Source organism: Cryptomeria japonica, chromosome 11 (assembly GCF_030272615.1).
Source record: "Cryptomeria japonica chromosome 11, Sugi_1.0, whole genome shotgun sequence".
Classification (NCBI taxonomy): domain Eukaryota; kingdom Viridiplantae; phylum Streptophyta; class Pinopsida; order Cupressales; family Cupressaceae; genus Cryptomeria; species Cryptomeria japonica.
Window position 1 is genome coordinate 46,774,677 of NC_081415.1, and position 19,510 is coordinate 46,794,186.

The following is a 19,510-nucleotide window of genomic DNA, read 5'->3' on the forward strand; positions in this document are numbered from 1 at the left end:
TGTCATATCTCCATATTGAGAAGTTATGAGACCGTTCAGAGTCCAGGATATTGGGCAAATCCAGTAGTACCATACCCACCAACCAGGAATTTGCTGCAATTATATTTCACACAGATTTATCGTCAGTAGAATGACCACGGAAATATCTAGTCAGATGCTACTATATAAGTCTAGAAAAGAGTATATAAAGTCAATGTACATTTATACATCTCTTTATGTTTATGGGTACATTTTTATATTTCTGTGTTTGAAATTTTTTTATCTTTTATGAATCCATTTAGGGTTCAGCACACTCACAGTTCTTGCCATACCCCATGTAATTACCTCATCAAATGCTTCAAAAATATCAATACTTGGCTGGTGAATAGTGCAAACTACTGTACGCCCTCTATCCATTGTATTCCGCACTGCCCCCATTACTATAGCAGCAGCACGAGCATCTAAACCTGAGGTGGGCTCATCCATGAATATGATTGAAGGATTCGCTACAAGCTCTACTGCAATTGTCAATCTTTTGCGTTGCTCTGTAGATAAACCGCTAACACCAGGACTCCCTACAAGAGCATCTTTCAAATCATCTAATTCAACGAGCTCCATGACTTCAGTCACAAAATGCTGTACAGAGATAAAATCACTGTCAGAAAAGCACCCTAGAGACCCAAAAAAACGAAGCTTTGTACTGATGACTTGTTTACACAGATTTTACCCTCTTAGTCTCGGAATCTATTTCAGCCGCAAGGCGTAACCAAGCTGGATAAAGCAGCGACTCGTGCACTGTAACTTGTGGAAAGTGGATGTCATTCTGTTCACAGTAGCCTGATATTCGGGCAAATGTTTGTTGCACTTTTGGGAATCCTGAGATTCGTATGTCTCCCTCAATATAACCGCCAGTCTATCGTCCTGCAAGGACATCCATCAGTGTTGTCTTTTCTGCTCCACTCACACCCATTAAAGCTATCATAACTGCAGGCCTGAAAGCTCCTGTCACATCTCTCAGCAGATGAAGTCTTTTCTCTGTCACTCCCGCCTTTTGCATTTCCTGTAGCAACATTGATTGGAAATGTTCACCAGTTGTAGAAAAGTTCAATTTCATGTAAACGATGACATCACTGAATTTCTTACCACTGGCATGTCAACAAAATAATGGACATTTTGAAAACAGAGTACTGATGGCTGGAAAGCTAATGTCATCCCAAGTTTTACATCCATGGAAATAGTAGATTCGTCTTGACACCTTTTCACTCTATCAAGTGCACTTGTTACATGCTTCACGTTCAATTCATCTGCAAAAATTAAAATAAATAAAGTCAGACACATTCGAAGTAGAATGGCAATATTGATTTGTAAAGAATGGGATGGTTTATAGAGCTGTAACTCAGTTTATATAAGAACTCCTTTTAGTCACTAAGATTTTAAACATTATATAAGATTTCTCATTAAGACTTGTCATATTTAGGTAGGAAAATATTAAATTTCTAAGACTTACCATAGTTAGGTAGACATTAAATTTTTATTGTATTTGGAGACATTTGGTTTGGTAAATTAAATAACATTCATGACGTAATTAAAATGATAATACAAAATTTTATGTAAATTTTTTTAGTTTTATATGAAGACGTGTCTTCAAATAAATTGTTTGTATTGTGTAGGTTTATGTTTCTTTAAGAAGAATGTTCAAATATTCATGTACCATATACATGTTTCTATAGTTTTGAGATTTTTTTTTAAAAGATCATGTCTCATGTATGATTTTACATTTTGCGTACATATTTTTCTAAGAAAGTATTCAACCCTTTTTTGTGTAATGTAATGTGAGATTATTCAAGCATCATGAGTCTTACTATTTTTTATTAGAGGTAAAACAGATTTTGAAGTTACCTGAAATTTTTTACAACAAAATGCTGTCTAAAAGAAAAGTTGGTCTTATTGTTTGTTACTGGAAATATAATCTTTTGAACAAGATTTGTACTATCTATTGTGCTACATCCTTGAGATGCAAATAATTACTATCTGCAGTTTTAATTGCGTTAATTTGTAATATCTACTATACTTACCTTGAAAAATATTTATGATTTTTAATATATATTGTGCTAAATCCTTAAAAGACTGATGTCTGCAAAAAGTCATCATTGATTCAAATAAAAATATATATAGAAATATTTATTATGATTTTTTTAATAAATGCCACAAAAAAAAATAAAAATCTATTACTAATGGCAATTGCTTGTTAGAAGAAACAAATGTGTCACCTCTACTTTTGGCTTCAATTCTGGACATTTTCATTGGGTTTGATTTATTGTTCGGAGCAACAGTATTATCTTCAGCACTGTCTTTCGCATGAGCTAGCTTTTCTCCATAAATCATAGGTTGTGAGTTGTCTATTGGTGCTTAATTCATGATATCATCCAAAATAAGTACAATATAGTTTCTTGTGTTAAAATCCAATTATTTGGTTTCATGATAAAAACTAATAATTTAGGCTATGCAACAAATTCTCTTTGTGGTCAAACTTACAATTCAAAAATGTCAAAGCAAGGGTGTATCCCAAACGTTAAAAAATTTAAAATTACAAACAACAAAATCTCATATTACATATTACCTCTCTCCAGCGTGGAGCAAGAAATTCATTGATTGTAACTACAGTTTCTCCATAAGACAAAGGTGATATCCAATATGCCCATCGCATCCATTTTGGAATTGAAGCTGCAGCCCGAACCATTATATTTATATCAAATTATTTTGTCAACATTCTTGCATAGAAAAGCGTTTACAATACTTGTTAACATCTAAATTGTATGTGTTGAGGAAACGATGAACATACGCCGTGGAATTATGTATCCACCAACCACCAAGCTGATCATTATTATAAGTGAAGCTCCAGTGTTAGCAATGACCATGGACCGACAAATTCCAGCAAGTGCACGGAACAATGAGCTTGCCATTTGATGTATAGAAAATAACATAAGAAACTGACGAAAAAACCTACAGGGAGGACAAGATTAAAATAAATTAATTTTGATAATATCAAAATGAAATCTTAGTAGTTTTCACGTTGAAGAAAAATATAAAAAAGAAGAAGATTTTAAGCGTGGGATGACTTAAATCACATACATTAAGCATTGATTTTTGGGCTTAAAATATTCAGAATTGATTGATATTCTCTAAATTTAATATGTTACTACATTCTCTATACTTAATATATCGCTAAATGTATGAAATTTAAGACTGATCCTAGACATGTCTATTACACTAGATTATATAATTGTTCTGCAGTTGTAACCCATCTCCTACAATTGCTACTGCCCTTTGCTGGGTCTGAGAGAGGCATTCAGGTAGATAGGGGAGACGTGCACAGATGCACTCACTACATCAGCACATAACCATGGTTGATAATCTCACTACATCAGCACATGGGAAGAAAAGGAGGTACCGTGTGAGATATATTTCTTATTAATGTTTGTAGGGTTATTTTGGTGTGAGCTATATGAATTCTCAAACATGTGAAGGAGCCAAATTTCTATCATCATTTAGTATGGCGCCATCATTCTCTTCTTTCTTTTATCTTGTGGCAACCTGTAAACCAGTACAAGATTTCCTTTCCAATTCATCTGGTGCATGCTTATTCAAAGCCCATTAATACATACTGTTACCACATTTCCAGCATGCACATACATGTAACATTTTTCTTGAAATTGCATATAAGAAGGTGAAATTAATAGCAAATTGAAGGACACTATATGATCTCATAAGGTGGACCGTGCGCTGGAGCTATATTAGTAGCTCTTTGTGGGACATCGTTTACCTGCGCGCTTGCTGATGACTTGACTGAGGGTAAATTTTGTTCATATCAATTGATATATATATATGAATACTTAAATTTTTTAATTCTTCTCTTGAAGCTTGATAATGAGCTTCTTGGGCATAGAAATTCGATATATCAGGAGGAAATGGATGAACAATTTTTGAAAGTGGGGGAAGCTATTCTTGATTTGAAGCATTACTTGTTTGTTACATCTTCAAATAATTATGATTGGACATTCAAGGCTATTTTTGCTATATGTGATAAGGCCTCCAAATGCTCATCAAATAGGATCATGTTGGAGGCTAGTGGCATCGAAGGAAGGAGGAATTTCTATCATTTCAAGTTAGCTTCTCACTTTGAGATGGTGTTCTACATAAGAAGCATTTTTTATCATTTTTGGTTTATGTTTTGTTTTATGCCTTCTCTATTGATTCTGATAGATTTGAAGAATACACGTATTATGAAGTTTGATATTTGAAGACAAAATTGGGGTTTGGTGAAGAGCTTAAGTGTGGATGGTTGTCTAGAAAGTTCGCGAGGATGTGATTGATAATTATCACCCTTACAAGTTTCAAGAAACAATTTGGAGGATTTTTGTCCATAATAATTTGGTGTCTATGATCCAAGAGTTTGGGACTAAGATCTCAAAGATTCAACTTCAAGCCACACCTTTATGAGGGTCATGAGGCAACTTGGGGGAGTTCCACTTGATTCAACGTTTGTTCTTCAAAGAAAGATATTCTAAAAAATATGTATTCATATTTGTGTAATCAACAAATTTTGTGATGTTAGCCTTAAAGAGGGGTCCTTTGGCTAGGTGACAAAAATTTGAGGTCTCAATGGTAGGTTTGTATGAACAATGTAATAGGCGGTGGGGGTAGGTAGGGTGGGTGGAGGAGGGAATGTTGGCGTAAATATTATTACATTTCATTTTATAATGGTTCTAAAATTATGTTGTAATCATTCTTCTACAATCATATTGCAATTCTTATTTATTGCTACGCATGCAATATGATATGCAATCAAGTTTTTTACTATTCTATGCTTTCATCGAGCACATACATTATAATCAATAACATTGTGAATAATTAAGAAAGAAGGAACTAATTTTAAGAAAATTAATATACTATGACATGATAATGTTAATAGTAACCATAGATGTATGTGAATGGTTTCTTGAATCTCTTTTGGGATGTGATGAAGAAATGTTAAATTCATCAACTATCATAAAATTTGATGGTATAAGTTTTCCACAGTCTATGAATAGTGGAAGTAAACTTTTGGATTAAATTATGTTTATAATTTGTAATTCGATGTTTTGAATCACTCATAGTGATTCATCATCAGGAAGAGAAATATGTGAGATAAAGAGTGTATAAAGGCCTAAAATTATATCTAATAGAATGCATATATTTTTTTATGTTCATACAATTCAAACTAAATGGGCTTGGTTGAGTAATCTTGTCAGGCATGCAAATTATGTATGTAAGAAAATCTCATAACATCCAAGGTCAATGGTCCTCCAATGGTAGAAAGAATGTCGATATTGCATTCTTGAATAGATGATCTCTTTGAATGTAAATGAAGGGTAGTAGAATCCTTTCTAACAAGGAAAAAAGGACATGCCATGTCCAATTTGAGAAAAGTATGGTCATATAGGAGAATGTAATCTATTTGATCTATCACCATTTGCATGAAAAAATAGATCACCCAAACCCATTGGTGTAATTATGATGGAACGTGATTACTTAAATTAGCAAACCTTTTATTTATCTTTCAAAACTATTGTTCAAACTTAACCGCTTCCTAGATTAGGGAGACCCTAAATATGTTGTAACCTATAAACATTGAAAATAATTAAGAAAGACAAAAACCAATTATGAAAGAAAATAAGGTACCATGATGATAAAGGTGATGAGATGCATAAATGAAGGTGAATGTGGGTTTCGATCCCTCTTTCGATCTCATGAGGAAATTCCATCCTTACCAATCATCACAAAAAGTAACAATTCAAGACCTACTAGTGCTCATAAGAGAAAGGCTTGCAATAAATGACTTGGTTGATATATTTTGAGGAGGAGAGGTGCATAGAGGTCGTGTCTACTAAAATACCATGAAGGTATTTACTAAAATATCATGAAGCCCATAATCAATTACCCACTAGTGATAAATATAATGTCAATAATACATGACTGAATCAATCTTTTGGAATGTAGATGGTAGATGTCTTACATAAAATAAGAATTACGTCATAGCATGAAATGTGAGATAAGGGTACAACTAAGTGGGACACCATCTCATTGATCTATCACTATCTCTGTGGGTAACTCAAGCTTTCCAAAGATACTTTACACTTCCAGTAAATATTATAGATTACAATAGGATGCAAGAAGGTGAGTAATTAATTTGATAGTTCAATGTATTCCCTAAAAAATTTATTGTCAAATAGTGGCCATTTACCAAACATGTGGAAATCAAGGATCATTGATTGGGGTTAATGGAGCAAGATAATGAGTGTTCTAATCTTACTAATACCCTAGCGTCTCCTCCGGATCGACCCCATTATTCCTACAACATAATTTGAGGGGAGCATTTCTTGCTCTGGCCCTCCTCCAATAGATTGGTCATCTAACACTATATTGCTCTAATTTTGCAACTTCATAAAAGGATAAATGACAAAACCATATTCAAATCAAGGAATATTGTGGTCATTCTTAATTCATAAAGTTAAGTATGACACTGCCAATAACAATCCATAATAATGTCTAGTAACAAAAATATCATAGACTTAAATAAGTTATGTAGGATAAACATAGATGATTTGAATTTTCTTTTGGTCAATGCCCTCCCTTAAGGAATTATTGAATTTCTTAATCTTTTAGAAAAAGATTAGATGAACAAAATTTCGACTATATAAAGCGAGGGAGGAAGTAAATTACCTCTCAAATTTTAGAGCGGGATAAAAAAAACATAACATAAGGTCCATTTCGTCACCTTGTAGGTGTCTAGATCTTCTTGATAAATTACACAAATTTCATTAAAAGAATCCATTGCCTTCATATAAGCATTCAAAATGTCTTGCAGAAAAAGAAATAAAGAGAAAACAAAGAGGCAGAAGGATAGGGAGGGGGCCCCAATGTACCTTGCTTTTAGTTTCAGTTTCAAAATAACTATTCGTGATTCAGAGCAAGACAGGGGTGAGGAGGAGAGTTTCATACAGACCTGCCCGGTTCCGGGGAGTAACCAATCACATAATAAGTCATTGAGGTCCAAATAAACGATTCCAAAAGTGAGTGTGGGATCTTCAAAAGAAATCCCGGAAGAGTGTAAGCCCATGCTGGGAAGAAGTAGAGGTCCCTTTGTCTGAAAAACACTGGAGGCCGCGACAATGTCAAGGGTACCTCTTGAAAGCTATTGAACATCATGACGACGATTGAAAAGAAAAGAGCTCCATGAAGATAGTTTCCATGCTCCAGATCCGTTTCCATATGTTTCCAAAGGAACACTGTCATTGTGATGAATGCAAGTATAATAAGCTGCAATGAAGGATTGATTCATAAATGAATTAGTTGCTTATTCCAATCAATAACTTGGACGATCAGGACGAGATAGCTCACCTGGATTGTCTTGAAAAGATAAACAAATGAATTCCGCTTTATAAGTAGCCAATCTCGGTTAAAGCATGCCTTGAGCAACTCCCATTTGCTAAGCGAGTATTTGCTGAAAGACAAAGAAGCCTTGTGGCTTTTAGACTTGTCATAAGGTCTCAAAAGTTGATTTGACAGATCTTGTCCAACATGGGACCCTTCGAAATTCTCCGAAAATTGGTCTGCTGTAACATATTTATATGTCTTTTCCTTGTCAACCCAATATTTTTCTTGATCCTTTCGAGAAATAACCTGCACAATGTCATGCAACTTAGGTATTTTTTCAGTTTATTTATTGTATGTATTGTTTATAAACTTATTTGATGCATGACATTCTGTTGACTTCATCTTCAAGTTTTTTTAATAGTTTTTGATTTGAAACTATAATGAATTGAGATCCTTTTCCACATAATTATATATATATATATATATATATATATATATATATATTCTCAATAACTAACGTGATGTTAAATTATGAAAATAGGTAGCATGTGTAGATTTGAAAAACAAAGTGCCTCTCCTCTAAAACCAGCTGATACAAATGAGTTGAACAACAGAAAGAAGAAAAAAACAGTTATATAAAATAGTTCATAAATTACGCTACTCAAAACCTCATAAAGAATTATGATCCAAAGATATACAATGCTATTCAGATCCAGAAAAAATCTGCTCTGTTTTCAAAACAGAGTTTTCTGTTATTGCAGCTTCAGCAGCTAAAAAAACTAAATACAGAGAGGATAATATATAGAGATATAAGATGCAGCCTCAGAAACAGTACGCTGCCCTCAAAAGGAAAAAAACAATAAAACAGATGTTTTACCCAAATTACAATTAAAAAAACTAAATCGTATCTTCTATAATAAGCATGCAACACATGCTTTATTTGCAGAGGGAAAAAACTACGAATTAAAACAAAAAACTCGCTAAGAATAGTCAAAGCTATCTTTGCCATGCATAGCAGATTTTTCCTTGTTGGAAAAGCAGGAATCTCCATTGCATCAATTATCTTCATACTCCCCCTTGATGCGAAGAGGGCTCACAATCTGATCTCGAAGTAACATAAACTGATCTCTTGCAACTGCTTTGGTGAAGATGTCTGCTAACTGATCCTTAGTGCTGATGTACTTCAATTCAACTTCCTTCTTTTGTACTAAATCACGGATGAAGTGATACTTCAAATCAAAATGCTTTGTTCTACTGTGATGAACTGGATTCTTTGCTAACTTGATGGCACTTACATTGTCACAATAAACCACTGTAGGTTGAATCTGCTTCTCTCCAATTTCTTCTAAAACTTTTCTAAGCCAAAGAGCTTGTGTACCTGTTGAAGTAACTGCAACATACTCTGCTTCTATGGATGAGAGAGAAACCATGCTTTGCTTCTTGGAACTCCAAGTAATTAAACCAGTCCCAAAGGAGAAACAATTTCCAGATGTAGACTTACGATCATCCATACTACCTCCCCAATCTGAATCACTAAAGCCAACAAGATTGAATCTTTTAGAAGAGTAGTAATGAATACCATAATTTAGAGTACCTTTCACATACCTCAAAATTCTCTTAGCTGCCTTCATGTGTATTTCTGATGGATTGGTCATATACCTTGAAACAAGTGAAACTGAATATGCTATATCAGGTCTTGTGTGGGTTAGAAACATCAAACTCCCAATAATACTTCTGTAAGTAGTCTCATCAACTAATTCAGCACCATCATTCCTACTCAACACAACTCCATGAGCACTTGGAGTGGAGTATGGTTTACAATCAACCATGTCAAACTTCTTCAACATATCTTTTGCATATTTGGTTTGGCAAATGAAAATTTCATTTTTACATTGATAAACCTCCATTCCTAAAAAATATTTCATGAGACCAAGATCTTTCATTTCAAATTCTTTCATCATAGCAATTTTGAACTCATCTTTCATCTTAGAACTGCTACCCATATACAACAAATCATCAACATACAAACTTATAATAAGAATATCATTACCTTCTTGTTTGTAGTAAAGGGTAGGTTCACTCTTACTTCTCTTGAAGCCATTCTCCTGAAAGTATCCATCAATTCTTACATACCATGCCCTTGGTGCTTGCTTGAGGCCATACAAAGCCTTCTTCAATTTGTAGACATGATTCTCTTTTCCTTCCACTTGAAAACCTTGTGGCTGTTCCACATATACTTCCTCTTCTAAGTACCCATTCAAGAAGGCACTTTTCACATCCATATGTTGTATGATCCAATTCTTTTGAGCTGCTAATGAAATCAGCATTCTAATGGTCTCTTGTCTTGCAACTGGTGCAAACGTCTCTTCATAGTCAATCCCATACTTCTGTGTGAAGCCTTTAGCAACTAATCTTACCTTATGCCTTTCAACACTTCCATCACTGTTATGCTTAGTCTTGTAGATCCATTTGGTGCCAATCTTCTTCTTGTCATGTGGAAGCTCTGTAAGCTCCCAAGTATCATTCCTATGAATGGAATCCATCTCTTCTTGCATTGCTTGCATCCAAACCTCATTAGTACATGCTTCTTCAAAACATGATGGTTCAAAATCAGCCTTGGTAAATAAAGCAAAATTAACTGTCTCACCTATTGGATTTTCTTCATGTGCTTGATTGGCACTCCTTTGATAAATATCACTCAAACTTTTTACCTTCCTTCTAGAACTTGGAGTTGAAGATGGACTTGAAGAATTAGATGAGGGGCTGCTTGGTGGATTTATAGCAATTGGGACAACAACATTAGTGGGCTGCTCATGATCAATATCATCATTCATAACAGATTTTGACTTCTCCATTTGGCCTTTTTGATGACCATAAACTCCCCCTTCATCAAAAATCACATCTCTTGAAACAATAAGCTTATTAGTGAGAGGATTATATAACCTGTAAGCTTTACTTTCCTCACTATACCCAACAAAAATACATGACTCACTTTTAGCATCTAACTTTTGTCTATTCTGATCAGGTACATGAACATAAGCTAAACATCCAAAAACTCTAAAATGATTAACATTAGGCCTTTTCTCATACCATGCTTCATAAGGAGTCATCTTCTCAAGTGCACTAGTGGGACTTCGATTGAGAATATACACTGTTGTAGCAACTGCATCTCCCCAATAAGAGTTACTCAATCCCTTGGTTTGCAACATGCTCCTTGCCATTTCTACCACAGTGCGATTTTTCCTTTCAGCTACCCCATTCTGTTGAGGTGTGTATGGAGTGGTGAGCTACCTCTTGATGCCATTCATATCACAATAATTTTGAAAGGCTCTTGAACAAAATTCTCCTCCACGATCAGTCCTTAAACATTTGATTTTGCACCCTTTTTCATTCTCCACAAGTGCTTTAAACCTCTTGAATGTATCAAGGGCTTCATTCTTAGTCTTCAAAAAATACACCCAACATTTTCGTGAGTAATCATCAATAAAAGTGATAAAATATGATGACTTACCCAAACTCTTTGTTTGCATTGGTCCACAGATATTTGAATGAACAAGTTGAAGGGGGTAATGGGCCCTCCATGCAGTGCCTTTTGGAAACCTTTCCCTTGCATGCTTTCCTTTTGCACATCCTTCACAAACCTCCTTGTGCTCTTCAACCTTGGGCAGACCAGCAACTAATGCTTGTGAGGTCAGAAGCTTCAAACTGTGAAAGTTTAAATGGCCATACCTTAAATGCCATAGCCAACTTGTATCCTCAAATGCCATATTGGCAAGGCTGCTATTATTTTCACCAAATCTCAATGGAAACATCCTATTTTTCGTCATAGGAACAACTGTGACTACTCTGTTTCCCTGACTCTTATAAAAAATTGTACATTTCTTATTTTCAAAGACAACTCTGTAGTTCTTCTCACATAATTGTCCAACACTTAACAAATTATGTTTTAACTCAGGAGTGTAATAAATATCATTAACACTCTTCATACCTTCTTTTGTGTGGACCTCCATAGCACCTTTTGCAGCAACCACTAATGATTTATCATCACCGAGCTGAATCTTTGACTTGAAACTTTCATCCTTTTTTGAAAACAACTTCCCATTTCCTGACATATGGTTAGAGCATCCAGAATCTAGGTACCAAACATCTTTACTAGTATTTTCACTTTTAGAATAAGATAAGAATAAATTATCTGGAGGATTTTCATAACTTTCTTGAGCATAATTAACATTTTTACCTTCTTTTAATCTACATTCTCTTTCAAAATGTCCATACCTATTACAATGGTAACATTGAACATTCCTTTTATCAAATCTTCCTCTACCTCTACCTCTTGAAGCACCTCTTCCTCTTGAAAAACCTCTGCCTCTACCTCTTGAATTATTCTGATTTTGACTTTTACCTTGGCTTTGATTGCTTTTGCTACTACTGCTGCCATCATCATTCTTTGTGATTTGTACTTTGGAGGAAAAGGCTTTCTCAACACTTTCTTCAAAATAATCTTTTAATCTTTCTTCATGTGAGATCAACGATCCAACAAGGTGATCGAATTGAAGGGTTGTCAAATCCTTACTTTCTTCCATTATTATGGCAACGTGATTCCATCTTGGTGTGAGAGATCTCAACACCTTTTTTATCAGAACTTCTGTGTTCACAGTTTCTCCAAGTGTAGCCATCTTATTGACCACATCTTTTACTCTGACACAATACTCACTCACACTTTCTCCTTCTTGCATTTTTAAATTCTCAAATTCTCTTTTCAATGTCTGTAACTTAACAACTTGGACCCGATCACTGCCTTGGTAAGCTTCTTTTAGAGTCTTCCAGGCATCCTCAGCGGTCTTTGCACCTGCAATTCTTGGAAATAAACTCTTGTCTAGAGCTATTTGAATATGAAACAATGCTTGAAAATTCTTCTTCTTAGCTTCCTTCCTTGCTGTTCTTTCATTGACTGGGAGGGCATTCCAATCAACTGGCTCCTGGTAACCTGATTCAACAATCTCCCACAAGTCTTTTCCTATTAAAAATGTCATCATTTTTATACACCAATAATCATACTCATTACCATCAAATTCTGGAATGGGCAAGCTGTTAGAATTCGACATGATAATCTTTGGCGAAATTCGAACAGCTAGATCTTAAACCCAAAACAAAAATACCTGCTCTGATACCAAATGTAGATTTGAAAAACAAAGTGCCTCTCCTCTAAAACCAGCTGATACAAATGAGTTGAACAGCAGAAAGAAGAAAAAAACAGTTATATAAAATAGTTCATAAATTACGCTACTCAAAACCTCATAAAGAATTATGATCCAAAGATATACAATGCTATTCAGATCCAGAAAAAATCTGCTCTGTTTTCAAAACAGAGTTTTCTGTTATTGCAGCTTCAGCAGCTAAAAAAACTAAATACAGAGAGGATAATATATAGAGATATAAGATGCAGCCTCAGAAACAGTACGCTGCCCTCAAAAGGAAAAAAACAATAAAACAGATGTTTTACCCAAATTACAATTAAAAAAACTAAATCGTATCTTCTATAATAAGCATGCAACACATGCTTTATTTGCAGAGGGAAAAAACTACGAATTAAAACAAAAAACTCGCTAAGAATAGTCAAAGCTATCTTTGCCATGCATAGCAGATTTTTCCTTGTTGGAAAAGCAGGAATCTCCATCGCATCAATTATCTTCAGCATGGAGGTAGTGATATTTTGGACATGGCTAAATTGGTTCTAAAATCGTACTATAAACTTCGTATTATTGATTTAAAAAAAAATCAGTCATAATTTACACAATCAACAGTCTGTATGCACAACTAACTTCATGTTATTGACTCTCTATGATACAACAGTACGATTTTAAAACCAATTTAACCACGACCCGATATATTTACCTCTTGGAGAAAGTCTGCAATCCCCTTACGATCGGGACACTTGAAGCCACAATTCTCAAAGAAGTCAAGTATATGATCACGGGGCCCATGGTACACAATCTGCCCTTCTGACATTAATATGATGTCATCAAATAGATCAAAAGTCTCAGGTGCTGGCTGGAGGAGTGATATAAGTGCCGTTGCCTCCATAATGTGCACAAAGTGCTGAAGGTACTGCACTATCTGGAACGTAGTGGAGCTGTCCAAGCCAGTTGATATCTCATCCATTAACAAACTATTTGTGGGAGATACAATAAGTTCACCTGGAGATGGAATGCATAGAAATTACCTTGACATGCTAGGATATATTGATATCTTGACTTAAAAACAAACTAATCGAGAAGTATAATCACACTCATTACCAGTGGTCACCCTTTTTCTCTGCCCACCGGAAATTCCTCTTAGCATGTTGTTACCAATCATGATGTCTGCACAACTATCCAAACCGAGGACCTATAACAAGGCAAGCATATAATAAATACATTTCAAAGTATAACAGAATAATCATGAATGCTAGACCAGAAAATTGCAGTCACGTAGTATTTTTCTACAAACAATATATTTAAAATATTAAGGTTTTCACCTTCAAAACATAATCCGTTTGAAGATTTCCTTTCAAACACTCGATTACAACAGCCTGAAAATGGCATTGGAATACTTCGCTGATGAAAAGTATAGAAAAGAGAAAACCAGAAAAATCACTCGTAGCCTCCTACGCGTTAACTATATGTTAAATAGAACAGTGTTCATGACTTCTCACTTTCATGTACGTGTCTATATCGGCCTCTGGAAGTATCCCACCTTCTTTTTCTCGTTTTTCAATTTCCAAGAGAAGTTCTGCATTTAGAAGGAAAAAGAATAAGCCTTTACACCTTCCACAGGTTGAAATCTTAAATGAATATTTCAATTTTGTTCACACGGGGCAAAACCAGCAGCAGTGTTTATAACCAGATAAATGAAATCAAATGTGGAGCTGAGAAATCAAATGTTTCTCTAACAGTCATCTCTGCGATATGTATATCATATTGACTGATATAAGCTGACGTCTTTTGAGGGACAAATTCATCGAGTTCGAATCCGTTATATGAGATATTGCCTGTTGCCTGTCTTAATAAACATTACAAGTTGAATGTAAACACTATTTATATCAAATGCAGAGCTTTTATATTCCATCATATGTTACTTGGGTAGTAATAATGACCTTTAATGTTGTATTCAACTTTCCTGCAAGAGCCCGGAGCAAGGTTGTCTTTCCACACCCTGGTGGACCTAATAGAAGAGTCATCCTGCACCATATTTGTCATTGTAAATAAGTAGTTTGACATTATAAGGAGTAATACTGCATCATATTTTTGTAGCAACTTTGTGTTTGGTTGGGATGCTCTGATGTTTATAGGCATGAGTTCAATGTCTGTATCTTATCGGAATGTGAATATTTATTCTTTTTGGACGAGCCCAAGTTTCCATGTTATGGATCAAGATTTGCACAAAACATATAAATCGTTATGACTCTTCAGAATCGAACCCAAAATTAAAAAGAGGGAAGCAGTTGAACTGAAATAGACATCACCTTGCATACACTTTTGCATATTTCACACGTCACAATACAAACATGAACTGCTTAATACGGAATTCACGACTCGAACTGGAAATTTCCCGTTATTTGATGTAACATTTACCGTCATAACTCTCACAATATGTTTCATTTCTTTTTAAGAAAATAAATATATTAATTTTTAAATCTGAAAAATTCGTGCAAAGATTTTCAAATAGAAGTTACTGTCACTTATAGAGTAAAATTCCAAAAAGATTTATTACAAACTGACCACCTTAAAAACTCGATGAATTTGAAAGACCGCACAAAAAATCGGATAACCTAAATAAGAAATGTCTTGAAGAACTAACCACCACAGCTCTGAAAGTTGATCTCATGGTCTAACCCTCACTCTAGGTCTAAGAGCGGAGATTGATTAATGGAGGTTCACTGACACCAGCAAGTTTAACTAACCACCACAGATCCGAAAGTTGATCTTATGGTCTAAACCTCACTCTAGGTGTAAGAGAGGACATGGATTGGAAGTTCACTTTGGTATAGGGTAAAATCAACATGTGGCATCGGAGCTACAATCCATTGTTCAATTTCCCTTGATTTCTATCAAACCCTCATTCTAGGTCTAAGAGAGGACATTGATTGGATATTCACTAACAACAGCAAGTTTTGCTATAAGAGAAAATCTACATGTCCTATCAGAGCTACAATCCATATTCAATTCCTTCGAGTTATATCAAAAGATGGTATTGGAGTAATCATAACACTTCTAAAAGTTGATCTCATAGAATAACCACCACTCTAGATCTAGATGAAGATGCTGATTTGGAAATTCATCGACATAGCATATTTTGATTAACGATAAATCTATTTGACCCTATATTCTATGCCCCATTTCAAATCAAAACAAGAAAGTAGTAGTATTGAATCATAAATCATGTTCAATAGTTGTCATCATTACCATATTTTAATGTTAAAAATAAAAGGTAAACTATTGATTATGGACTTCTTCAACACAATTGGAAAATTTGAAATTGCAAGACATCATGGATTCCCCTTTCAACATGCAATTTTAAATGATTGTTTTCAAACTTGGATCATTTTTGGGGTTTAATAGAATTGATGACAATCCAGTAAGACATGAATATGAGATGTTAGAGCTTATGTTTTTCTCTATCCTATCTTCTCCACAAGAACGTAAATATTTTTAACAATCTATAATTAGTTTATGATTCTTACATGGGAGCTCCAAGCCCAATGCACATGCTTTCAAAATATGCATAATTCCTCCAAGGGAGCCAGATCAAATAATTAAGATGCCAAAGTGTAAGATAGTAGATGATTAACAATGCGAGATCAATAATACATTGGAACAAGTTTTTTTTGACATGGTCCATATGGAAGAAAGCATATAGATATAAATGATGGCATGTAACTTCTGGGAGGTAGCCCACACATTTAAATTTAAACGTATCATATTAGGATTTTTCAACAATTAATATCATAGATTGTGCTAGGTTTCAAAATCAATATTTCATTTCTTAGAACAAAATTTCACTTCGAGGGTTGTCATTTGCAAGGTGAACTTTAATCATCAATAGAATATGGAGGTCAAAAGGCCACCTTTGGGTTTTCAAGGGAGCTAGATCAAATAATTAAGATGCCAAAGTGTAAGATAGTAGATGATTAACAATGCAAGATCAATAATACGTTGGAACAAGATTTTTTTGACATGGTCCATATGGAAGGATTTTTTTGACATGGTCCATATGGAAGCGAGCATTGTATAGATATAAATGATGGCATGCAAGTTTTGGGAGGTATCTCACACATTTAAATTTAAATGTATCATATTAAGAATTTTCAACAATTAATATCATAGATTGTGTTAGGTTTCAAAATCAGTATTTCATTTCTTAAAACAAAATTTCACTTTGAGGGTTGTCATTTGGAAGGTGAACTTTGATCATCAATATAATATGGAGGTCGAAAGGCCACCTTTGGGTTTTATCTCCTACTCTTCAATCTCATCTTAGATTTTAGAGGGTATTTTCAAAGATCTAAATAAACAAAATGGTCACAACTAAACCCAATCTATTGTTTCATCCCAAGTATAATTATTGAGTCAAGAACAATTAGCTTCTTATAAGGACATATATATAGTTTATTTGAACACCAATACCAATACAATGGATGCATGATGAAGGAAAAATACTTGATACATAAGATAAGTTACTAACAAAAGTTCATACAAGTTTCTACCCTATTTTGTTGTGGATAAGTAACCTACATTGTGTGGGCATGGAGAGAAAGGTGCCCAAGTAGTCAAAGGGGAATGCGCCTAGTATGCTATAAAATGTTTATCATATGTAACAATATTAAAATCCAACAATAGAGATTCAAGACAGTGTCACACGAATTTGAATATAAGAGCAACTTACATATTAAATGCATGATTGCTGATAAAAGAAATATGGTCAGTATTCGCGGAATACTTACCTTGAAGGCTTGATGATACCACTAACATCTTTTAGTAGCATAATTTTTTCTTTCTTGGATGGACAAACATGCACCATTTCCAGAAAACCCCATGTTCAAATATTAACATCAAATAATAGTATTTCTATAAGTCAATGGAACTGAATCAAATGCTAAAAGTCTATAAGAAATAGTTTTGTTATAGCAAAGATCGTAGATAAATAAGACAGAATCCTTTTCAGGACACTAGTAGTACGGTAAATTATTGAATAAGAGAAGAATTTAACTATGTTGGTTTATCATACCTGCAAAATATTTGTTGCAGTATTCCAAAGTGTTGGAAGAGCTCTTCTACCAATGTGACAATGTGCATTCACAGTCAAATTTTGGTATCTAATTTCAATTGTTGGCAACTCTAAGCCCACACTGTAAACCATTGACCAAAAAAACATGATTTTTGTTGTCCAATGTAAAAACATATAGAAGTACAATTGGAAGATACATGAAAATGAATTTGAATGATGCTTGGTTATTATATATAGAGAGAATTTTAGAATATTTGTAAAGATTTTTAAATAGTAATAGTTTTTAATAAAATTTAGAAGTAAAAATATTAGGTTTTTTATAATTCTTTATCTTGAGAATCAAAAAGTAACCATCAAACTAATAAGATAAATTAAACAAGGATTAAACAAATCTATCAAATCAAACATAAAGATTTTTATGATTCTGGAATATTTAATAATTTTTTTTCCAAATAAATATATCACAGAATAATTTATTTTCATGAAATTATAAATGTTTGACTTATACTCTTTCATTTTGACATCTCTTTTTTGAAATATATTTTCTACTCCTTTAACTTTCTTGTTAATAAATCTCTTATGAAAAATATTGTTAATTTTTCATTTAATTTTTTAAAAAGTTTTCTAGCCTTCTATCAACTTATTAGTAAAATCAGAATAATAAATAAAATAAGAAAAACATTCATGATATGTCAAAATTTTCATAATTCATAGAATTTTTAAGAAAGTTTCTGGAACTGATTGTGTGTGAGTGTTTAGATCCATAGAATTCTTAAGCAAGTTTCTGGAACTGATTGTGTGTGAGTTTTTAGATCCATAGAAAAACTTGCACGCAATCTATTCTAGAAACTTACTTAAGAATAAGAAAAACATAACATACAATTTTTTATTAAAATAAAATATCAACTCTTTTAAAAAATATTAAAAAATAAAAAATTTCACCAATATTTCCTTTGATGTTTCTTCTTTCCCTTGTCTTTTGGAATACATGGCGGTTTTGTACTGAGATGGCTATAATTATATTAACCTGTATCGTTTCCCTTACCTTAAGAAATTCCTCCATTACCTTTCAGTAAACAAAAGAGCTCAATCAATCTAATTGTGGGTGAGCTTGTGCTCAGAGAAACACGGAAAATATTATTACTTACTTGTCTATCCTCCACCTGAGTTTCGTAAGGAACTTTTCATCATCTTTCTCTGCGTCCTTGATCATTTCCTCAATGAGTGCGTGCCTCTCCAAGGATCTGAGATGACACCCATCGACAACATTTTTGTTTATGATGACTTTGCCACCCTTAAGATCATATTCCTTAATAATGGAAGCTCTGTTTCTGTCATCACTAGGAAGTTCTTGGGCCTCTTCATCATCTGCAACACCATATTGGCCATCCAAGGAGTAATGGAGTTGCCTTGTGCTTTTGAATCTCACACTCATATTTTCTTCTCTAGATGACTCTAACTCTTGTCTACACACTGGATCAGCCATTTTCCTACACTAATATCTGAATTCACAGCCCTCCCTACAAGAATTTTTTTAAGACTTATTTAGTGGGTCATTTTAAAATTATAGGATGATTGTTCTTAGAATAGAGATAGCTTCTGCGTTCTCTTCGAGGGTGAGAAAAAGATAATAGCATATTCCAAAATCAGTAACATTGTTAATTTGTTATTATCGAGCTTGATGGAATCAATTAGCGTCAAATGGTAGTTTATTCAGAGTTTTGGATTAGTTTGGATTGGGAGGTCTGATGTTATGAGGGAAGCATTTTGGAATACATAATTTATTTTACTATCAAGGTTATTTTAAAAGAACGTAAATAAATAAAATATTTGTACAGCTTTTGTTTAG

General features: G+C 33.9%; 1 pseudogene; it reads right to left on the reverse strand.

Moving 5' to 3' along the window:
• Positions 1-19,147, reverse strand: LOC131076812 (ABC transporter G family member 42-like; annotated as a pseudogene).
• Between the last annotated feature and the right edge of the window lie 363 nt (positions 19,148-19,510).